This window comes from Thalassophryne amazonica, chromosome 18 (assembly GCF_902500255.1).
Source record: "Thalassophryne amazonica chromosome 18, fThaAma1.1, whole genome shotgun sequence".
NCBI classification, from domain to species: Eukaryota; Metazoa; Chordata; class Actinopteri; order Batrachoidiformes; family Batrachoididae; genus Thalassophryne; species Thalassophryne amazonica.
In genome coordinates, this window is record NC_047120.1 from 18,003,506 (window position 1) to 18,029,072 (window position 25,567).

Here is a 25,567-nt window from a genome sequence, read left to right on the forward strand (position 1 = left end):
CACTCTGAACACACACATGATAGTTCATACTGGGCAAAAAGCATTTCTCTGTTCTGAGTGTGGTGAAATGTTTGGACAAAAGAGCCAGCTGAACACGCATATGATAATTCATACAGGGCAAAAACCATTTGTCTGTTCTGAGTGTGGTAAAAGATTTGGACGAAAGGACATTTTGAAAAGTCACATGATAATTCATACAGGGCAAAAAGCATTTGTCTGTTCTGAGTGTGGCAAAAGATTTGGACGAAAGAGCAGTTTGTCCACACATATGATAATTCATACAGGGCAAAAAGCATTTGTCTGTCCTGAGTGTGGCAAACGATTTGGATTCAAGGGCATTCTGACCAAACACATGATAATTCATACAGGGAAAAAACCTTTTGCCTGTTCTGAGTGTGGTAAAAAATTTGGACAAAAGGGCAACCTGAACACACACATGAAAATACACAACCGAAATACCAAGACCTTAAAAATGACCAATGAACAACATGGTCATTGAAAAAAATTGATACAGAGGATAAAGTTCTCCGTTGCTATCACCGATTTCCTTCAATTGGGATCAGAGCTGGTTCTAGCCTTTTTGGTTTCCTAGGTCTTGGATTTGCTTTGGCGGCCCCATGTGCACACAATGGAACAGCTGAAGAGACTTACTTTTTAGGCGAGATTATGATTTTGAATATAGACTTGCGCATTGGCCGTGGGGATCCATGTGCTCTCGATTGGGTAGTGTTTATAAAATAGGTAGCTGACATTTTTCAAGGGTGGTAATAAATTATGCAAAGTTTCTATTATGAGTTGGGATAGTGTGTGATTCCAGAATGTTTTTAGGCCCATAGACATTAGACAGCAACAGTTTTTAGAAGCCTATTATATTTCCTGTTAATTACTTAATTTTTTAATGTTAGTTTACTGTTTTAATGTATTCATAGGTTCTTATCATATACACACTATTAATATTTTATTTTTACTTCTATTTTGTCATTTGATTTTTAAATGGACCACAATGAAAATAAGTGTTCTCATTTTCTTGTCATCCATGGATTTTTAACATATTTACAATTATATTATGTACTTACTAAATAAAATCACACACTCATGCTTTTAATATATAGATTATCTACTGCCCCCTGCTGGAATGGTATGTGAGTCCAGAATGTAAATATCAGTGTCCATTGTTCAGTCTTGTTAGCTAGTATTTTTAGCTTCTCTTAAAATATTTGTCCTATCAAGGTTTGGTTTTGGTGCCGTTCATCTTTGATCCAAACGGCATGTCAGTTCTCCCCAGTTTGTGCATGGTTAAAACTGCATGCACAGCTGTTTGTGTCTTTTCTGCATTCTACTGTATGCAGGTGCTTTTAATTAGACAAACAGAGAGGGTGGCGGAAGACATTAAAAATACTACGTTTCACCCACGGTGCCAACATAACACTTAACGTACTCATGGTGACACCAGCATAACACTTATCTAAACAAACTAAACCAACTGAACTACAAAAACACAATAAATCAATAACACTAACACCACTGTTAAACTAACATTGGCGTGTTGCCCGTGGGGGTTCACGGGCTCTAGATTGGGTAGTGTTCACAAAATAGGTAACTGACATTTTTGTGGTAAGGGTGGTAATAAGTTAAGCAAAGCTTGTATCATGAGTTAGAATGACTCCAAAATGTTTTTAGAACCTTAGACCTTAACATTTTTTAGAAGAAGAATTCAGCCCTTTAATTTCCTGTTAATTATGTATTTTTTTTTTTATTTGCTGTCTTAATGTATTTATAAATTGTTTAGGTTCTGGTTATCATATACGCTGTTATTATTTTTTTTCTACTTCTCTTTTGTCATTTGGTTTTTAAATGGACCAAATGGAAATAAGTGGCCCATTTCTTGTCATCCATGTTTTTTTTTTTGTTTTTTTTGTTGTTGTTGTTGTATTTACAGTTATATTATGTACTTACATTGAACTTAAAATCACTCATGTTTTTCATATAAAGATGAATTAACACCCTCCTGCTGGAATGGCATGAGTCCAGAAAGTAGCTGGCACCACACAAGCATGCACACACTGCTGCTGTAAGTAGGTGGTTTTAATTTGACAAAGACAGTGGCTGAAGACATTAAAACCTCTAAACATTTCACTCGTACCAACATGAAACTGAAGCCACTCATGGTAATTTCAACAAGAGACTTATCTAAACTGCCTCAACGAATTGAGATATAAAAACTACAGTAAATCAGTAACACTATCAACACTGTTAAATGAACTTAAACCACAATAACATTTAAAACCTCAAAAGCCTGAACTCCCATGGTGCATTTCAGCACAGCATCCATTGTTTGCTGGTTAGCTAAAATTGCTAATTTCTCCAAAAACATTTGTCCTATCAATTTACGTTTTCACAGCATTCATCCTTGACACAAAACACATAAGCATACCAAATGACAAATGTCGGCTCTCCCCAGTTTTTGCATGTTCAAAGCCAAGCACACACACACTGAGGCCAGTTGGGTATTATAATATAGATTGACAATAGCCGTATGACAGACCTTAAAGGTTTAATTGTTGGTCAAACACACCCACACACAAACAAACACACATTAAAATAACATAATACCAGAATTCCTTTTCGGATGTTAGGAAAGAGGTCTTGGTACTTTTTTAAAAGTATTAGAATCTGATTATTATTATTAGTTGCAAAAAAATGCATTTAAAAGCTCTGAAAAAGTGGACTTTTAAGGGCTTTGGGAGGCCCTTCCCTATCCCTCGCCCCTGTGGCTCCGCCCCTGCACCAGAGGCCTTGCCAGAGGCCTACCTTGCTTTAGAAATATGTTTTTTCTAGGAAATGACATTTCTACCTTTACAAAAATGTATTACTGTGTGTTAGTATGAAGCACAAACAAAATGGCAAAATACAAGGTTATTTCTTTAACATTCAACTTTAAATGATAATGCTAAATATCAATGTCACACAAAATTGATGAAAAAAGTGCTATTTTGGGGGTAAATTTCGTGCATATCTCTGGAACTGTGTGGAATTTTTCCATGAAAATTTCAGTACCTGTCAAAGAGACTATCAGCAACTCTCAGATAAATCTGGATGGTTCTAAATAAAATAATGGCTTGTTCATGACAAATGCAATGCAAACCAGCAGTTAGACTTCATTATTTTTGAACTAGGCCATAAATGATTTGACCACTTTAGGAATAAAAATTGGACTTGTGTCCGATTCGGAGGAGAGAAGAGTAGTTTACATTGACACTCTGTCTCATGGTGTTAAAGTGTCTGATGCAGCTCTGCTGTTCAGATTAAAGCTATTGTGAATAGATTTGTGAAAACTGCAGCAAATAGTCTTGCAAAAAGTTTCATTTTAGCCCAATAGATTTTAATTGGAGTTGAATGAAGTTAAAAGCTGTAGAAAATCTGTCCCCTTAAAATGTGTTTATCCTGAAGTATTTAAATAATCTGGAGGTAGAAATCTTTCTATAATATGATGCTGCACTAGAAAATAGCAGCAATGGTTAGTGAGTGAAATATAATCTTGTTAAACAAGAGAACAATTTGCTGTTTTCTTAACTGTCTTCACCTTGTTTGACCTTAAATTCTTGGACGCGATCACAAAAGGGTTTCTGTAAAAAGGTAGATGGTGAACAGATTATAATTTGGCTGTTAAGAAAAAAATCAGTCAGAAGGATTTTTTTATGACTTCAATCCCAGTAGATATAATACCAGTTTGTGGTGGGCGACAGGCCTTACGAATAAAATCCTGAAGAAATACCTTGAGGCAATCCCTGGTCACCGAAGTGTCCACGAGGTGCAGTTATCAGAAATTAAGGGAACGATCACCAGCTTGAAGAGAGCCCTCGGATACAAATGCCAGCAATGTTTAGGTGCAACTATAGACCTCGATTCTGGGGCCCGTTGAGTTCTATTGAAAAGAAATCCAACAGAAATTAAAAAACACAAAGTGTCCGTCAGTGTGTCAGAAGATTTGGATTAAAAGGTGGTGTGAAGAGGTGATGTGTTTGGATGTTCTTGGTGTTTAATCTGTCAGCAAGGTGTTGCAGTAGTCGAGGTGTGAGATGGTGTCTGTGTCAGGAGTCCTGCTGCATGCTGGGAAACTTTCTGATTCTTTGAATGTTGTAATGTCTTCATGTTGAAATAATAAACTTTTGTAATATATGGATTTTGGGGGGACTTTTAGATATAGTAATTCGCCCCAAATCTTTTTTCCTTCTTTGCTTATTCATGGATCCTCCCTCACCTGCCCCCCCCCCTTTTTTTTTGCCCTGTTCACAATTCTTCCTCATGAAATTTTTAATTATGGTGAAAATAGTGAAATTCATTAAAACACATTTTCTCCTTCAGTTTCTGATTTTAATTCTGATGATTTTGTTTGATTCATTTAAACTCTCTTCATGATTCTTCCTCACAAGATGTTTGAATTTTGTTGTAAACAGACTAGTTGTTTGAAAAATAATAAAAATTCACCCAAAATGCTTCTTTTCCTCCAGTTTTTGATAAATTTGAATTCTAATGGTTTAGTTTGGTTCATCAAAATTCTGTTCTTTAATGCAGAATTTTGAAATTTGAATTTGGGGAAAAATATCAACTCTTGGTCATGAAATCTATGAAATTTACAGATCTAGAATAAATATTTGGAAAAGAACCTCAACTTCCAGCAAAAATATTTCCAGCAAATTTCTGTCTCCTGATACAGTTCACACACTGTCAACATTTCAGCTGGTACTTCAAGTTTCATTCAAAAGTGTATTTACACAGCAGTGTAAACACTAAAATGACTCTTACAAAATTTACAGCCATCGATAAAGAAATTTATTTGGGGTATGTCATCATTTTCCTCACCTGCATCTACCTGAAAGGTCAGATGTCAAACCATCAGCAGTGACAGAAGTCAATGGTGGAGGTGGAATGAGGAGTGCCAACAACAACAATATTTTTCCTGAATCAGCAGCGTTTCTGATTCTGTTATGAAGGCAATTTGGCAGCAGGAACGCTGAAACATCAACATGACAGAAGAGACGGACATGAACTGAGGACAACAGGGTGTCCAGGTTTACAACGCTGCCGTTCAGCTGCTCTGATCCAGGTTTCTGACAGCTTCAGTCAGCTGGATGACAGACACGCCCACCATCGTGTCAGCTGTGTACTGGGGTCATTCTGTAAAACACTGACATCATATTAAAATTTTATCAATCAATCCTCTGTGGGGGCTGCTCACCTTTGACCTTTGCATTATATTAGAAAAATCTATTTACCAAAAAGAAACTCATGATATTAATGTTGAACCTGTATCACTTTAAATCAACACAAACATGTTGTTTCATTGTGTAGTTATAAAAATAAATCATTCCTACATTTTATGATTATTTACTACAAACATTGTTGGTGATATTTAAATTTCTACTGGGGTTATTTCCAAATCAACAGTCAGTGTAAAGAAGCAGACTGGAGATCAGTTGTTGGACTGATGTCGTGATGAATGTTCACAGAGCTTCGGACCTCATAGCAAATAAACAAATCACGGATAAGACAGAAAACAGTTTTTTTCAGTTCCCATCAGCAGCCACAGCATGTTGTTGGTCTTTCAGTTGACTCCAGTTGTTCAAGGTCGTCACAGCGGATTGAGTTCAGAGCTGCACTGGGATTTGGCACAACTTTTACTCTGGATGCCCGTAACAGTCGATCCCACTGCTCCTCCCCAACCTTTAAATGTTCCATTACCTTACTCATGGCAGTGGTCAGTTTCAACGGCAGAAAAGCTGATCCTCTTTTTAACGATAAACCGTCCAGACACAAACTCTGAATGTGTCTCTAGATGAGTCTCAGACAGTTGGATCATGTTCTTTACATGGACTGAGAGCCACCTGGCATCATGGGTGTGGTCAACAGCAAACATCCAAGGCAGAGTCAGCACTTGTATATCTGCAGCCTGCCTCTATGACCTCACAAAGAGCAGCATGTGAATCTCCAGGGTAAGTGTTTGGAGCCAGTAGTCAAAGTGGACACTTGCTTCAGCATGTTGGTGACCTCTGGGGGTGTGGTACTTATCAGAAATGAGTTTCTCATGTCCAGAAACATGGAAATACATATTTGGTTTACATTTCTATCACATTCAGATCCTAAGATTCACCTGTTTCTAATTTTATTTTCAGAAATTTCACATACCAGAGGTCAATGACCTCTAGCTGACCCCAGAGGCAAGTCTCCACATCTTAAATTAAAGCTTCGGTCATCAAGAACAAACCTTGAAAGTTTCATGTTTTCATTCTGTGCACAATTGTCACGATTAACAGCCCCACTAACACACTTTGTTTTATTGAAGAGCATCATGTTGTAGAATGAACCTGTTAGTACTTTTATTGTGACGACTTGTTTGTAAAACACACAGACTGAGACAAATGACACTTGATCCATGATACATTTAAAGTTTGTTACATTTTACAAATTCATTCATGAATATCAATAAAATGATTTAAACTTGGATGATCTGGAAATTGTGTTGCCAGTCACAATTTCGTTTGAAGTAAAAGAGAAGCAGTAACATTAAGAACCGTGCACCATTTTCTCTGAGACACAAACAGCAGTGGAACAACACAGACAGCTGGACTCAATGTTAATGCTTGGGTTTTTAATTTGCTTTGTATGACCCATTTACACAAATTAGTTTTTACTTATGTTGGTCAGGGTCTGATGCTCTCTCTCTCTCGTTATATAAGCTCATTGGTTGTGTTTGTTCCTCGCCAGATTGATGTGCCTTGTGCCTTCTCTCCAGCTCTCAGATTTGTGTTCCATAGTCCTACCTGCCTCATCGCGTTTTTGACCTGCTGGCCGTTTGTTCCGACCTTGCCTAAGCCTGATGATCATTATACTGCTGCTGTGTTTTTTGGACTACCTGCCCGTGTACCGACCACTGTTTTTCTCACCACTAAAGCCTTTTTGCAACCACAGCTGTTTATGTGAGCCTCGCATTTGTGTCCTACCTAACCAGTCTGTCAGATCAATCTGGCCAACGATGGACACAAAGGGCTCAGATCCGTTTCAGTTGGTGGTATGCCACCACAGTCAGCAGCTTGCACAGCAGGAAAACCAGCTCGCTATGCTTAGCTCTGGGTTTAGCGAACTTGCTAAACGCCAGGATGCCTTCATATCTTCAGTAAGCACTCAGATGAGCCAATTGCTGTCCACACTCAATCCTCAGGCTACATCGGACACAGCCACCGGTAACAACATACCACCGGGGCCACCAGCAGCCTCACCGGCTTCTGTACCTTTACCTGTTGTGTGCAATCAGTTGTCATGTCCAGAACACTTCTCAGGCGAATCCAGTGACATCAAACCTTTCATCACTCAGTGGGAGTTACATTTTGAGCTGATATCATCTATGTTTCCGTCTGACAGAACAAAAATAGCATATATATTCACTCACCTATCCGGTCGAGCAGCTGTCAGAGCCACAGCTGAGTGACAGATCAGGGGTCGACAGTTACCTTCCTGTGCTTCACTCCCAGCATTCACCATGGCTCTCGAGCAAGTGTTCCAGCATGCTGCTCTGGGGCGTGAAGCAGCATGCTCCCTCATGAGGCTGAAACAGGGCAGCCGCCGGGTCACTGACTATGCAATCGACTCCCGCATCATGGCGGTGAAAAGTGAATGGAACCCATCTGCTGTACTTGACATGTTCTTCCAGGGCCTGTCGGCAGAAATTCAGGATCAACTCGTTGCTATAGACTTGCTGGAAGACCTAGACTAGGTGATCACACTAGCCATCCGCATGGACCGGCGTCTGCAGGACTGTCTCGCTGTGGGAATCGTCATCCAGCCCACCGATCCAACATGCCTCCTAGCTGCTCCTCCTCCTCCACTCACGCCTGGCTGATCCCCCTCTGCACAACACCGAAGAACCGATGCAGTTAGGGCACACGCGCCTGACCCCATCTGAGCAACAGCACCACCATGTGGATGGCCTCTGCTTCTACTGTGGACACCTGGACACTTAATAGCCGATTGTGAGGGCAGGGGTGCCACCTCGCGGTCAAGAATGGAGTTGTGGGTGAGTCTCAATTCCATTTCTTCTGTTTTGGGAAAAACTATAATTCCAGCCAAATTATTCTCTGATCACTCCTTCATTGCTGTTTCGGCTTTTGTTGATTCCGGTTCTGATGCCAAGCTGATTCTGTCTTCTCTCACCAGGTACCTTCACCTTAAGCTGTATAAGATTTTGCGCCCTCTGGTGGTACATGCTGTGGACGGCCATGTACTGGGCCAAATCACTCACCGCACTCAGACGGTTAAATTACTGATTTCCCACACACATTCTTGATCAATCAGTTTTCATGTAATGGAAAATATGACTCACTTGATCATCCTGGGGCACCCCTGGCTACAACAACACAGGCCTAATTTTGATTGGGTTAAAGGTGAAATAATTTCTTGGAGCCCAGCTTGTAATAACGTATGTCTGCAAAAACTTGAATGCTTTATCAAGGTTTGGGGTAATCAGTGCTGCCCTGTAGGAATGTTGCCTGTCGGGGGAAGATATACTGTTACAACGGTAATATCTGAACAAATACATCTTTCTATACCTTGATGATATTCGCATCTTTTCCCCTGATCTGGCAACACACACCCGACACGTTCGCACTGTCTTACAAACTCTGCTTCAAAATGACCTTTATGTAAAGGCAGAGAAATGGGAGTTTTATAGATCCACTGTGTCCTTTTTAGGATTTGCAATATCGGAAGGGGAAGTCAGAGTGGAAGGGTCTTGCAAGGAATTACATCTTCTGGGTTTTGCAAATTTCCACGGGAAGTTTATTCGCAACTTCAGTACGGTCACAGCCCCTCTGCATATGGTCACCTTGTCTCTCCGGCCGTTCATTTGGGCGCCGGCGTGTGACGAGGCATTCAGAGTCCTAAAGAATTACTTCACCGTGGCCCCCATGCTGCTCCTTCCTGACCCCACTTGTCAGTTCATGGTTGTCGATGCCTCTAATGTGGGAGTAGATGCGGTCTTGTCCCAGAGAAATCCCTCCAACAATAGGCTTCATCCGTGTGCCTTTTGTTGAAGAAATTGACCACAGCAGAATGCAACTATGGCATGGGGTGACCGTGAGCTGTTGGCGGTAAAAGTGGCCTTGGAAGAGTGGTGGCACTGGCTATTCCATTTACACCGATCACAAGAACCAATATCTTAAAACCGCTAAACGTCTTAACTCCATCTTGGCCATATTTTTCAGCCATTTCAATTTTACCCTGTCATACTGTCCGGGCACAAAGAATGGTAAACCAGATGCGCTATCCCGTCAGGGGGACTCGATGGATGCGCCTGCGGCCCCGGAGACCATTTTACCTAAATCATGTTTGTGTCTGCGCTTACCTGGGACATTGAGTCACGAACAAAATCTGCAGTAGGGGATGTACCGTTGCCCAAGGGGCAAGTTTTTTGTTCCTACTTCCCTTATGAAAACAAAACTTTTAAAATAGGTTAAAATAATTTCAGGAAGCTTTTCTTTACATGGTGTCAGCTCACTCACCTTCAACCGCTTCATCCAATTAAGGGTCGCGGGAATGGTGTAGTCTTTAATATTAAAATAAAAATCATCACAAATCAGAAAAAAGTCAGAAAAATTTAATACAACATTAAGGAAGATAGAAATAAATTTTCTAAGAGTCATTCTAACATTTACACTATTGTGTAAATAGACTTGAATGAAACCTGAAATACCAGCTTAAATGTTGACAGCAGTGTCAACTGTATCAGGGAACAGAAATTTGCTGGAAAAATTGTTTCCAGAAGTTGAGGTTCTCCTCCAAAACATTAATGACAATCTAAGTTTTCTTGAATGCCGTGTTGTTTTGGTGAATTTTCTTCTTTTATGCAAATTTGGAAACATGCCCAACTTTGGGTGGATTTCATGGTTTTCATGAGCAAAAGTTGGTATTTTCCCCAAATTAAAATTTTCAAAATTCTGCAATGAAGAACAGAGCTTTGATGAATCAAACAAAAGCATCAGAATTAAAATTTTGATCAGAAACGGGAGGAAAAGTAGCATTTTGGGTGAATTTTATTGTTTTTCCAACAAACATTATTTGCATACAACAAAACTAAACATTTAGTGAGGAAGAACTGTGAACTGTGTTTAAATTATTCAAACAAACCAGTTTGAATTAAAATCCATCAAAAACATGGGGGGGGGGGGGGAGGGGGATTTCACCTCAAGGAAGTGCATATTTTTCCCCAAAATTTGTAATTTTATATTTCCACAAGGATAAATTGTGAGCAGTGTTTAGATAAAGAAAAAAAAAAAATCAAAAAGTGTAGAGAGAGAGAGAGAGAGAGACCCAAACAAAAACATTTGGGTAAATTTCAGTTTTAACCCCCCCCCCCCCCAAACCTCCATATTTCCCCTGAAATTTTAAATTACAACATTCAGAGAATCATAAAGTATCCCAGCATGCAGCAGGACTCCTGACAGACGCCATCTCACACCTTGACTACTGCAACACCTTGCTGACAGGTTAAACACCATGAACATCCAAACACATCACACATTCACACCACCTTTTAGTCCAAATCTTCTGACACACTGACCAACACTTTGTCAGGGCTGTGAAATTAAAATGGTAAAATCTGAGGAAAATTTGTAGGGTGTGTGTGTTAATTATGCATTAACTCAGAACAATTAACTACATGAACTTCTTGAAGACTGAAAAGACTTAAAACATTTCAAAAACCACAGCTAAAGCTTGTAGAATGTTTTGAAAATCATGGTAAAATATCATACCTTCTAGTAAAAAAAAGTCATATTGTGTGAATTCCTGTAAATCCATTCAAATCCACAATATCTTTTATCCAATGAAAGAAAAAGCCTACATTAATAAATAAAGTCACATATTCTTGTGTGAACTCCTGTTTGAATAGCACAATGTCTATTTTCCAGTAAGAGAATCTATTTATTTATTTATTTTTTGCCATATTTAACATCCTAATGGCATAAGATACAGTACGCTTTTCCTGGTTCTTTTATCTTTTGGATGTGTTGACATTCATTGCTGACTTTAAATTCAAGCCAGCACCAATTCCACAGACTGATTCTGTTTTCCTTATCAAACTTTTTGACACTGTCTTTCTCGCTGTCCTCCCTCTGTATGATGTCCCTCCATGACACAGACCTACCGAAAAATTCTTCTTTGAAAACTTGATAGCAAATGATGAAATGAAACCTGTAAAATGAGCGCACTGATAAAATGGAAAGGGAAAGAGATTCACGCTGTGCTGTAACACGGTCTTCAATGTCATAAATAAAATTTGTACAATGTCGTGAAAAAGAATGCTTTGCCATAGGTATTTTCCTAACTCGGTGATGATCACGATTACAGGCCATCGGCAGAGTACAACACTAACCCCCCTCCCCACTTTTATTGCAAAATTACATGATTTAATTATTTCTTGTTTATTCCAAATAACAATATCATGTTTTAATTGACTGCTTTCGATATAGCTGTTGCACTTCTATTGTGTCCTTTGCCATGTTCCTGTTGACTAGCCTTTGGGTTTTCTGCAATACATCTATTTCTTTCAATGATCATGTTGTTCATAGGTCATTTTTAAGGTCTTGGTATTTTGTGATTTTTTTTTTCTTCTGCCCGTTTCAGCTCCACTGAGACCATAGTCATTGAGGACTGTTCCATCAATAATTTTTTCTGTCATTTCTTGTTTATTCCAAATAACAATATCAGGCTTTAATGGACCTCCTTTGATATGACTGCTGCACGTCTATCCTGTCCATTGCCATGTTTCTATAGACTAGCCTTGGGTTTCCTGCAAACTGCTTGTTTATTTTGCTGCATTTATTTTCTTGTCTTTGTTCCTGATTTCTGCAGCCAAAGCTTTCACTAAGGCTTGAAGTTCTACCAACCTCCCATCCAGTTGTTTATCTCCAACATTGTATTTTCTTTTAATGCAGCTGACTTTTTTAAAGAGGTTCCTTTTAAGATTGTGGCCTCCCATAAATGTTGTCATTTTCTGTCATTTTGTTGTGATTTTCTGCTGTAATGTCTTTTTCCCCCCATTGTGGCACAGTAAGTCTTGTTCCTCTTTTCTCCAAATATTATGGAGCAAATTTACTTCATAATTCACCCAGTGAACTTGGTTAGTGTGGTTCTTTCTGGGACCAGTCTAGCCAATCACAGGTTAACTTTCTGTAGAATACTTTTGAAAAATTTATCCTCCTCCTCTGATCAGTTTTGGATGCTCCTGCATGCTCATTTTTCTTGTTTCTTCAGTCTTGTTGGCTAATTCTTCTTCTAATTCCCACTGATCTGGGTCTGAGTACATCTGTGTATTGTTTTGTGGCTGGGGTGGTGAGTAACTCCTACTTCTTTTGTGTGAGAGGCTGACTGGTTTTGGAGTTCTTTGCCAAATATGCATTTGCTGATGAGGGTTCTTTCTGATGATGCATTAGACTGTGTGAGAGTTCATATGTTGTCCTTGAACATTTGGTTAATTCCATCTTGCATCGCTTCTATTTCCTCATCCGTAAAGTGTTTTTGTGTTACAAAATTGTGTCTTGGGTGGTGAGTCATGCTCTTGGTATGTCTTTATTACTTGGGAAGTGGTGGTGAAATGTCTTCTGCCATTTTCTGCATCTTTGTCTGGTTGGTGTATTTCCCTTTAGCATATTCTGTTGCCCACAGCAGTACCCACTTTTCCTCCCTCTTCCACTGATTCCCTTCCTCTAACCGTTTCCCTTCTTATAGCGACTGGCTATCATTCACTGCTTTTCTTGGGCTTCTTCCTTTATACTTTGCATTTTTTCTGCTGTTAAATATTTTGGGATTTGGGAGGCAATCGGTTGTAATTTTGCAGTTGTGGTGTCATCTTTCTTTTGTGCTGGTCGATCTGCTTATTTTATCCTTTCCTCAAATACTGCTTTTTTTTTTTTTTGCCCTGCCCCACTTCTCTTACCTTGAATAAGTGAAGCAGTGTAAGATCTTTCCTTCTCCTTAATGGACCAATTTACAGTGTTGTAGTTTGGCTAGTCTCATTTGGCCTCTGAGGCTGTTGCTGCTGGGGTCCAGGATCAGTACTTTGGTGACCTGGTGGGTTATCCAGCTGAGTGCTGGTACAGGAGAGACGTCTCCCTGCAGCACCAGTAGAATTTGTATGAATTCTCGTGTGTCTGTTCAGACTACTCTTTCGCCCAAATCTTTGGCAACATTCAGCACAGCCAAATTGTTTTTGTCCTGTATGAATTATCATATGTATGTTGAGATTGCTCTTTCGTCCAAATCTTTGACCACATTCAGAACAACTAAATGGTTTTTGACCTGTATGAATTATCCTGTGTGTTTTGAGGTTGCTCTTTCGTCCAAATCTTTGACCACATTCAGAACAGGCAAACTGTTTTTGTCCTGTATGAATTATCATGTGTTTTTTCAGGTGGCTCTTAGGTCCAAATCTTTTACCACATTCAGAACAATCAAACTGTTTGTGCCCTGTATGAATTATCATGTGTTCATTCAAGTGGCTCTTTTGACCAAATCTTTTATCACATTCAGAACAGACAAATGGTTTTTGTCCTGCATGAATAATCATGTGTCTGGTCAGACTGCTCCTGACTCCAAATCTTTGACCACATTCAGAACAGCCAAACTGTTTTTGTCCTGTATGAATTATCATATGTCTGTTCAGGTGACTCTTATATCCAAATCTTTTACCACATTCAGAACAGTCAAATGGATTCTTTCCTGGTTGAATTGTCCTGTGTTTGTTCAGAGCGCCCTTCTGTTTCTGTCTATTACTCCGATCAGAACAGCTAAATGGTTTTACACTTGCTTGCCTCCCTTTGTGTTGCTCTGACTTGTTCATGGGTCCAGATGCTTTAGAGAAAATAAATTGTTTCTCATTGGTGTTGCTTGAACTAACAATATTGCAGTTTTTTTGACAGTTAAAATATGACTGAAGTTTTCTGGTCTGTTTCCAGTCAGAACTGTCATCAGTCTCACTTCCGGAACTGTCTGAACTCCTGTCACTGGTATCTGGTTGTAAATGACTGTTTGGACCTGACTTGTTGGCTGGATGTGGTCCTCCATCGTCCTCTCCAGCAGCTTCTGCTGTCAGTGTTCTGTGTACAGATGAGCTGCTGGCTACAGGCTCAGCCTCTGTGCTCGGATCACTTCGGTTTTGATGAAGCTGTGATGACTCTGGTTTTTCATCATCATTTTCTCTCTTCACAGGGACGGCAGTGAAACCAAAATTGGTGAGATCTGCCTGCTCCAGCTGCTGAAGCTGCTCTGCCTGCTGACTTATCCACATCTTATCTTCTTCTTTACTGTCCTCCTGGTCAACACCCAAATTCCATTCAAGAATTTCTTCTTTAATCACTAACAATGGCTGCATGTCTGTAAAGAAACAAATTAGCACAATACTCATTAAAATAAAGTAGCAGAGTGGTGAGTTTGACCTGAAGACAGTAACTTATTGCACTGATGGAACTGATAAAATGGAAATGTACATCAGGAATATTTGTTTTTCATTTCACACATATTTTAACTGGACTCCAACATAATGTAAAACTCATGAAATAAGACATGAACACATCTACAGTGACATTACAACTCATTAAAAACATGTAATAATGTTGCTGATCTTAAACACAATGGTAATGGACTTCATTTCTGGAGCACTTTTTACCATCTGACATGCTCAAAGGGCTTTACAGTGATGCCGCACATGCACATCTTCACACTCATGAAGCAGGAGCAATGTGGTGTTTAACAACATTTGTGATTTTCAAATATGATGGGGGAAAAACGCATCCCCTGCTGTCAAGCCCGTGGCTTTTGGTAAAGAGGCAGATTGTTGACTTGAAGTAAGATTTTGAGATGCCAGTAAAAATGGAGGAAAAACTCACCACATACTCGTTGCGTTTGGCCTGCATGCAACAGGTTTTCTTAATGAGCAGCAGCCATTTATTGCAGACTGCACCACCAGTGTCTAACCCCACCCACACCCCAAAAATAGGTCACTGGGTCAATTAAGAACAACAACAACAGTTCAACACCCCCAGATGTTGTTCTCAGATTGACAAGGGTCAAACACAGTGCATCAAATTCACAAATACATTTTCCAATACAAATACCAAAGAGAAAAATTACAAATTTATCCATTCTTTGGAAACAGGTTTAGTAAAAACATCTGCCACATTCCATCTGTAGGGCAATAATTAAGTGATTTTTTGCCATCACTGAGTACAGATCGGACAAAATGATAACGAAAATCGAAATGCTTGCACCGTTGGAACAAACTGGAATGGCACCTTGATTGTCTTCAAAAATAGTTACAGGTGTATATTCCAGACCACTGTCCATTCCAGCCAATAGGTGAACAAGATAAAGGCTTTCTTGTGTAGTAGCTGACAAAGCCATGTATTCAGTTTCACATGTCGATAAAGCTATTGTGGGCTGTTTCTTTGACTTCCAGGAAATAACAGGGCCATTCTCATACAATGTGGTTACACACTGCGTGGCTGTTCGCACTGTGTTCCCAATGGGCAGGCGTGCACGATCCTGGTGCGATGGTGTCATGCATGCTTGCCCGTCGGCTCGATGTTTTCGTGGTTTGCTCATACAAGCTGTTCCGCCGTGAGTCGCCCTGATTTGTACTTATTCGTACTATGTGTGAAGGGGCCCTTAAAGATGACAGTCGCACCTTGTGACTGAACAATCGCTGCTTTCACCAAAAAAATGTCGGGACGTAGAGTGCCTCCTTCAGCATCACATCCACATCACTAACTTCACTGTCTCTCATGCGCATTTTAGTGGTGCCTTTCTTCAGTGCAATTCCGCTGGCACGTTCTCCATCAGCCAATTCCAGAACATGGTTCTGTGGCTTGAAGCTTGGGTCAAACTCCGCGAATCTCCCGATGCCGGTAGTAATGTGCTTCGTCGCTCCTGAGTCGACCATGAGACCCTTGGCCTTCACTGGTCCAAGCGCGGTGGTGTCCACCTGCACCTTGAATGTGAACGCGTGGTCCTCTTCATCCACCGCTTGTTCCACCTTGTCTCGTTTTCTCTGCTGACAGTTTGAGTTTTTGTGCGTGGCGCTTTTACAGAAAGTACACCAATGTTTCTGCTCCCTGTGCTCTCCAACTGACGCGCTCTCCAGCTCACACACACTCTGCGGCTTTGTGGCCTTTTTTCCTGCAAGTGAAACAAGTGAGTTTTGCAGTCCAGTTGTTGCTTCCTCTCATTTTCATGAGGCCGTCCTCTCCTGAGCGAGAGGCAAACTTCTCCGTGCTTTCATAGCTCCTCAGTTTAGTTTTAAAGTCAGCAAAAGTCAACTTTTCATCGCTCTGCGTTACGTAAACAAAGAATGGCTTAAATAAATCAGGCAGGCCCTTTAAAATCATAAGCGGTCAGTAAACCGTCAGTGTCTCTTCTGCATTACGCAGCGCTGTGATGGCGGTCTCTGCATGGATAATGTAGTCTGTCTGTGACACTCTCATTCACACCTTTTTGGAGAGAAGTCAACTCGTTATACAGACTTATTACACGCGGCTTTCCCTTCTCCGCATAATGTGTAGGATCTGCAGCGCTTTTCTGCCATCATCGGCAAAATTTCTCATTACAAGGGACAAACTTTTATCATCCAACAACTGGATTAGAACTGCGTACACCTCCTCAGTTTTATCAGCATCTACCTCAGCACCTTCAGCGTCTGAATCGGGGGCTTCACTCAGGATGATTGTCTTTAGGTCAAGCAGACACCAGGAACTTTGCTACCCACAGTTCATAATTCTTTTCATCTCCGTCAAAACATAAAAGGTTCTATCGGCTCCCACAGTCTTTACTGGGCCCATAACCTGTTGGTGTAGCCGTGCCTCAAAGTAAGATTTTGAGATGCTGGGGAAAAAAAAAACGGAGGAAAAACTCACCACATAGTCGTTGCGTTAGGCCTGCATGCATCAGGTTTTCTTAATGAGCAGCAGCCATTTATTGCAGATTGCGCACCAGTGTGTAGCCCCGCCCACAACCCAAAACTAGGTCACTGGGTCAATTAAGAACAACAATAACAACAGTTCAACACAGATTTTAAAAAGACACTTATTTTAGGAGTTCAAATTACTTTGGGTTAGAAGCCGGCATCCATCCTAGATCATTAGGTCATAGGGCTGGGCATCACCCCTGCGTAGATGCCACCTCTGATTTTGCTTTATAGTCATGTATTCACCCTTTTTGTTTGAAATCAGCCTTTTTATTTTTTAAGATGCTGTATTTCGGTGGTAAGAGAACTAAGCATGCTTATAGGTTGGCCAAAAAATGCAGTAGGACAAACTAACCACCAAAATGAAGCTTGTAATATGCAGTAAGATATCAGTTTGTCAAATATTGTAACTTACCGGTCACAAAGGGGTAATTGAGGTCAGGCCCTACTTTGGCTCCTTACCACCCCCCAAATAACCCTTTTCACCCAGAAATGCACCAAAATACAAAAATTTAATATATTCAGTATATTTATTATATGAAGCCTGGAGAATAGGGCTGGGCAATATTGAAAAAATATGCGATATGCAATGAGTGCAGGATATTGTGATAGATATTACTGCGATAATCAACATGTCCCTCAAGAAATATTTTTCATTATATGTAATAAAAGAAATACATTGTAATGTAGCAAAATACGAGGTATCATAAAGTATCGTACCTTTTTATTTTTTATTTTTTAAACTATATGGATTTGATTAATTTATTTTCATGTCAGACAAGCTTGAACCGTCATGCGCATGCGTGAGTTTTTCCACGCCTGTCGGTGACGTCATTCGCCTGTCAGCTCGCCTTGTGGAAGGAGTGGTCCCGCCCCATCGTCGGATTTTCATTGTCTGGAAATGGCGGAATGATTTTTTTTTTTTTTCCCCATCAGAATTTTTTCAGAAGCTGTTAGAGACTGGCACCTGTAAACCATTCAAAAAATTAATCTGGCTTTCGGTGAAAATTATACGGGCTTCACAGAGAATAAGGTCTGTTAGTACAGCTTTAAGGACCCCTTTAAGGACACTCGGTGCGCCGCGCTCCGAGCTGCGACGACGCGGCACAAGTCACCGGACCATTTCTAAACGGATGGCTCTGTGGATACGAGACCGTCGTGTGCTCTTTCTCTGGTTATCACAAGAGCTGGACATCAGCCATTTTCCAGCAGATTTCACTTTTAACAAGAGATTTTGTCATGGAAAGCCGCGTGGAGGCTTCGTGCGTCACGACCGATTCGCTTTGGAAGCGAGACAAAGGAACGAGCCAGAGGACAAGTTCGGACATGCCTATCTCGGCTTTCAATGCTTACCAGTCGAGTGAGTTATAAGAGAAATTGTGGAGAGCTGGGCATGTCCGAACTTGTCCTCTGGCACGCCGAAACAGAGGTGTTCTTTGTCTCGCTCGAAAAGCGAATCGGTCGTGATGCATAAAGCCTCCGCGCGGCTTTCCACGACAAAATCTCTTGTTAAAAGTGAAATCTGCCAGAAAATGGTTGATGTCCAGCTCTTGTGATAACCAGAGAAAGTGCACACGACGGTCCCAGCTCCACACAGCCATCCATTTAGAAATGATCCCGTGGTTCGTGCCTATCGTCGCGGCTCAGAGCGCGGCGCGCTGAGTGCCATTGTGGGCCATCCTTAAAGTTGTAGTAATAGTCTTCATTCTCTGTGAAGCCCGTAAAATTTTCACCGAAAGCCAGATAAATTTTTCGAATGGTTTCCAGGTGCCAGTCTCTAACAGCTTCTGAAAAAAATCCCCAAATCATTCCGCCATTTCCAGACAATGAAAATCCGACAAGGGGCGGGATCACTCCTTCCACAAGGCGTGCTCACAGGCGAATGACGTCACCGACAGGCGTGGAAAAACTCACGCATGCGCACAAGGGTTCAAGCTTGTCTGACGTGAAAACATATGAATCAAATCCATATAGTAAAAAAAAAAAAAAAAAAAAAAAAACCTAAAAAAGGTACAATACTTTATGGACAGACCTCATAAGTTGGCGATATGTATTATTAATAATGGTTAAAACCTAAAGAAATGTTACCATATAACCCTGCTAAGTACAAAAATAAAAAAGCATTTCTCTTAGCCAGTTATTTTTTTCTTGCATAACCAAGAAGTAACAGCCTTGCAATTGCCAAGAGAATCTTTAAGCAAGAGCTTTGCTGGTTTTCAGTAAATTTAAAACAAATAAAAGATACACAAAGTGCTAAAACTGAATTGAGCATTCCTCTTAATATTAATTAATAATTATTATTATTAATTAATGTAAACAACATCTTGAACCACTAGCTTAAACATGCCTGGTTATCTGTAAATCTTAAATAAATAAAATATAAAACTAATCTTATAAAACATAAAGTGTTCATGTTTTCAATATTAATTAAACAATGTACAGTCACCCTGAAAAAAAAAAAAAAAAAAACATTTAAGGTTTTTTGCCAGGAAAACCAGCATGTTCACTTTGGTTGGTTTCAAACAAGTATGGTGGCACATAGCTACATTACCCAATGCACTAAAAAGTCTCTCTGAGCCAGTGATTTTCAACCTTTTTTGAGACGCGGCACCCTTTTTATATTTACAAAATCCTGCGGCACACCACTGTCACGTGTCACGCACCACTAACTCGACTGTCTCTACACGGTGCGTTAGCACGTTAGCAACATGTGCGGTACAGACATGACGTAACATAGTATACTATAGTCATGGAGCTGTATATAAGAACTAGAGGGCGCAGTCCCAATGCTGCACACTAAACGAAAACGTCCCTTCATGGACAGTGACATGACGAAGTACCCGGATGTTAATGCATTTTCAATGGAGATTCGCAACTGAACACACTCAGAAAAATGCTCGCAAAATACGTGTTAAAATGCCATTTTGTCCTGGATATCGAGCCAGTAAAATGAAATTACATTAAATTAATTCAGGAAAGTATTAAACTTACTCTGACACACACACATTCACAAATATTAGTGTTGAAAGTTACACGGATCTGCGCGGATAAGCTACGCTGCTCGGCTGAGCTGCTGCTGTTCAACGCAGCGCGGCTCCTAAAACCATCACAATACATTTATACAACCCCTGGCAAAAATTATGGAATCACCGGCCTCAGAGGATGTTCATTCAGTTGTTTAATTTTGTAGAAAAAAAGCAGATCACAGACATGACACAAAACTAAAGTCATTTCAAATGGCAACTTTCTGGCTTTAAGAAACACTATAAGAAATCAAGAAAAAAGATTGTGGCAGTCAGTAACAGTTACTTTTTTAGACCAAGCAGAGGAAAAAAATATGGAATCACTCAATTCTGAGGAAAAAATTATGGAATCACCTTGTAAATTTTCATCCCCGAAATTATCACCTGCATCAAATCAGATCTCGTTGACACTGACCCTATGCCATGACATTGACCCCATGTGTCTTTTTGCAAGGAATGTTCCCCAAACATCCTTTCAATTGTCCAAAATATCAACATAAACTTGTGCATTTATTGATGATGTAATGACAGCCATCTCCCCAGTGCCTTTACCTGACATGCAGCCCCATATCATCAATGACTGTGGAAATTTACATGTTCTCTTCAGGCAGTCATCTTTATAAATCTCATTGGAACGGCACCAAACAAAAGTTCCAGCATCATCACCTTGCCCAATGCAGATTCGAGATTCATCACTGAATATGACTTTCATCCAGTCATCCACAGTCCACAATTGCTTTTCCTTAGCCCATTGTAACCTTGTTTTTTTCTGTTTAGGTGTTAATGATGCCTTTCGTTTAGCTTTTCTGTATGTAAATCCCATTTCCTTTAGGCGGTTTCTTACAGTTCGGTCACAGACGTTGACTCCAGTTTCCTCCCATTCGTTCCTCATTTGTTTTGTTGTACATTTTTCGATTTTTGAGACATATTGCTTTAAGTTTTCTGTCTTGACGCTTTGATGTCTTCCTTGATCTACCAGTATGTTTGCCTTTAACAACCTTCCCATCTTGTTTGTATTTGGTCCAGAGTTTAGACACAGCTGACTGTGAACAACCAACATCTTTTGCAACATTGCGTGATGATTTACTCTCTTTTAAGAGTTTGATAATCCTCTCCTTTGTTTCAATTGACATCTCTCATGTTGGAGCCATGATTCATGTCAGTCCACTTGGTGCAACAGCTCTCCAAGGTGTGTTCACTCCTTTTTAGATGCAGACTAACGAGCAGATCTGATATGATGCAGGTGTTAGTTTTGGGGATGAAACTTTACAGGGTGATTCCATAATTTTTTCCTCAGAATTGAGTGATTCCATTTTTTTCTTTCCTCTGCTTGGTCTAAAAAAGTAACCGTTACTGACTGCCACAATTTTTTTTCTTGATTTCTTATAGTGTTTCTTAAAGCCAGAAAGTTGCCATTTGAAATTACTTTAGTTTTGTGTCATGTCTGTGATCTGCTTTTTTTCTACAAAATTAAACAACTGAATGAACATCCTCCGAGGCCGGTGATTCCATAATTTTTTCCAGGGGTTGTATATATTATATTTTTACATAATTATCCTTTATTGATCGAGTTTCATTCATGAAGTCAGCAGTGTGTGTGTACACATCTCTGTGTGTGTGGCAGCACAGTGCGGGTCATTAATCTCATTATTTTAAGGTGCAAAAAAAAAAACAAAAAAAAAAAACTCCCCAGTCTTGTCGAACAATTTTTAGTCACTAACGACAATAATTTTAACTAGACATTGGTCTAGCAGTGGAAAATATCAACTAGACATAAGTGAAATTAATGAGCCGTGTCATCGGGCGACACAGGTACGGCAGGACAGCTGTTTATCATCCAAATATCACAGACAAAGTGACAATAACTAAAACCACTTACTTATGGAAGGAAATATTGTCTCCCTTGTTCCTCCATTTGTGACTTTGCCAACATGCACAGCTTTCCGGCATATTCCACCTGTTTCTTGACGAGACTAAATGAACTTCTATGCACACAAATCACTAACTTGCCCGGAATTAAAATGTCGATCACGCCTCCTTGTCGGCACACGGCTCAGCGCTACTGCGCGCTTTGCTGCCATCTACTGGAATAAAAGAGCATTACACCATCTGCCACACTATTACAGCACATACACTCGATAATGGTGATATTTGATAATTGCCCACGGCACCCCTGACGATCGATCACGGTTGAGAATCACTGCTCTGAGCTACAGTGAGGAAAATAAGTATTTGAACACCCTGCGATTTTACAAGTTCTCCCACTTAAAAATCATGGAGGGATCTGAAATTTTCATCTTAGGTGCATGTCCACTGTGAGAGACATAATCTAAAAAAAAAAGAAAAAGAAAAAATAAATCCAGAAATCACAATGTACGCTTTTTTAAAATAATTTATTTGTATGTTACTGCTGCAAATAAGATAAGTATTTGATCCCCTATCAACCAGCAAGAATTCTGGCTCACACAGACCTGTTAATTTTTCTTTAAGAAGCCCTCTTATTCTGCACTCTTTACCTGTATTAATTGCACCTGTGTGAACTTGTTACATGTATAAAAGACACCTGTTCACACACTCAATCAATCACACTCCAACCTTTCCACCATAGCCAAGACCAAAGAGCTGTCTAAGGACACTAGGGACAAAACTGTAGACCTGCACAAGGCTGGGATGGACAACAGGCAAGCAGCTTGATAGAAGACAACAACTGTGACTGTCAATCTCCCTCGGTCTGGGATTCCATGCAAGATCTCACTTTGTGGGGTAAGGATGATTCTGAGAAAGCTCAAAACTACACAGGAGGACCTGGTCAATGACCTGAAGAGAGCTGGGACCATAGTCACAAAGATTACATTAGTAACACATGATGCTGTCATGGTTTAAAATCCTGCAGGGCAGCAAGGTCCTCCAAGCCAGCACATGTCCAGGACCGTTTGAAGTTCACCAGTGACCATCTGGATGATCCAGAGGAGGCATGGGAGAAGGTCATGTGGTCAGATGAGACCAGAATAGAGCTTTTTTTGAATCAACTCCACTTACCATGTTTAGAGGATGAGAACAACCCCAAGAAAACCATCCCAACCGTGAAGCATGGGGGTGGAAACATCATATTCTGGGGGTACTCTTCTGCAAAGGGGACAAGACGACTGCACCGTATTGAAGGGAGGATGGATGGGTTCATGTATTGTGAGATTTTGGCAAACATCCTCCTTCCCTTAGTAAGAGCATTGAAGATGGGTCATGGCTGGGTCTTCCAGCATGACAATGACCCCAAACACACAACCAGGGCAACTAAGGAGGTGCTCCATAAAAAGCATTTCAAGGTCCTGGAGTGACCTGGCCAGTCTCCAGACCTGAACGCAATAGAAAATCTTTGGAGGGAGCTGAAACTCCAAACCTGAAAGATTTTGAGAAGATCTCTGTGGAGGAGTGGACCAAAATCCCCGCTGCACTGTGTGCAAACCTGGTGAAAAACTACAGGAAACATTTGACCTCTGTAACTGCAAACAAAGGCTACTGTACCAAATATTAACATTGATTTTTACAGGTGTTGAAATACTTATTTGCAGCAGTTACATACAAATAAATTATTAAAAAAAATGTCATGTCTCTCACAGTGGACATGCACCTAAGGTGAAAATTTCAGACCCCTCCATGATTTCTAGGTGGGAGAACTTGCAAAATCGCAGGGTGTTCAAATACTTATCTTCCTCACTGTATATACACTGGTCTTTCACAATAGTAGAAATGAGAAATGGCCTAGTCAAAATGGGCCTGTGATTTTCATACTGCTGTACTAGTGTGGATATTCTGTCCAGTACTGTACATACGTATATTGGTAGTTAGGTTTTGTTTATATGTACTTTATACAGTGAATAGCTGGTGGTTATAAAATATGGCATTGTATATCTCAGTGATTCTGAACCGGGGTGCCGCAGCACCCTAGGGTGCCGTGATCGATCGTCAGGGGTGCCATGGGCAATTATCAAATATTTTAATTCCGGGCAAGTTAGTGATTTGTGTGCATAGAAGTTCACTTAGTCTCGTCAAGAAACAGGTGGAATATGCCGGAAAGCTGCGCATGTTGGCAAAGTCACAAACGGAGGAACAAGGGAGACAATATTTCCTTCCATAAGTAAGTGGTTTTGGTTCTTATTGTCACTTTGACCGTGATATTTGGATGATAAACAGCTGTATGTCTCCTGCCGTACCTGTGTCGCCCGATGACACGGATCATTAATTTCACTTATGTCTAGTTGATATTTTCCACTACTAGACCAATGTCTAGTTAAAATTCTTGTCGTTAGTGACTAAAAAGTGTTTGACAAGACTGGGGAGTTATTTTTTTGTTTTGTTTTTTTTGCACCTTAAAATAATGAGATTAATGACCCGCGCTGTGCTGCCACACACACAGAGATGTGCACACACACCCCGCTGACTTCATGAATGAAACTCGGTCAATAAAGTATAATTATGTAAAAATATAATATATATAAATGTATTGTGATGGTTTTAGGAGCCGCGCTGCGTTGAACAGCAGCAGCTCAGCCGAGCAGCGTAGCTTATCCGCGCAGATCCGTGTAACTTTCAACACTAATATTTGTGAATGTGTGTGTGTCAGAGTAAGTTTAATACTTTCCTGAATTAATTTAATGTAATTTAATTTTACTGGCTCGATATCCAGGACAAAATGGCATTTTAACACGTATTTTGCGAGCATTTTTCTGAGTGTGTTCAGTCGCGAATCTCCATTGAAAATGCATTAACATCCGGGTACTTCGTCAATATTTTGCCCGGATAGGAGACGTCATGTCGCTGTCCATGAAGGGACGTTTTCGTTTAGTGTGCAGCATTGGGACTGCGCCCTCTAGTTCTTATATACAGCTCCATGACTATAGTATACTATGTTACGTCATATCTGTACCGCACGTGTTGCTAACGTGCTAATGCACCGTGTAGAGACAGTCGAGTTAGTGGTGCGTGACACGTGACAGTGGTGTGCCGCAGGATTTTGTAAATATAAAAAGGGTGCCGCGGCTCAAAAAAGGTTGAAAATCACTGGTATATCTCATATTCAAATTGGTGTTGCATCACTCACTCACTTCAACAAGATGTCCTACAAGGTTTGGATGAAAACCGGAAAAAGTGAAGAAACTGAAGTACATTCCCATTCACGCACTAGCAGCAAGTCTTGGAGACGATGTACTCAGTGTACTTGCAGCATTTCATGCTATCACAGGTTGTGACACCACATCATTACTAGCTGGTCACAGCAAGAAATCTTGCTTTAAGACATTCAAGGAGTGTTGCAACTTACTGTCAAACCTTGGCAAAGAGAATCTCAGTGACAACACCTGTGCAGGTGCAGAGGCATTCATCTGCAAAGTTTTTGAGACCGACTCCATTTCGACAGCACACGGGTAACACTCTCTGCTCAGACACATTTACTCGAAACCTTACCACCAACTCATGATGCCCTGTCTTTTCACATACAAAGAGCACATTACCAAGCATCTGTGTGAAACCAAGCAGACCA

At 40.3% G+C, this 25,567-nt stretch overlaps 1 long non-coding RNA gene across 1 annotated transcript; it reads right to left on the reverse strand.

The window, feature by feature from the left end:
• Positions 1-10,875: 10,875 nt before the first annotated feature.
• Positions 10,876-23,077, reverse strand: LOC117530523. The gene is made up of 3 exons (XR_004566402.1): positions 23,067-23,077; positions 20,763-20,767; positions 10,876-10,970 (listed from the first exon to the last, which is right to left on the reverse strand). It is a non-coding gene; the product is annotated as an uncharacterized LOC117530523 (long non-coding RNA).
• Between the last annotated feature and the right edge of the window lie 2,490 nt (positions 23,078-25,567).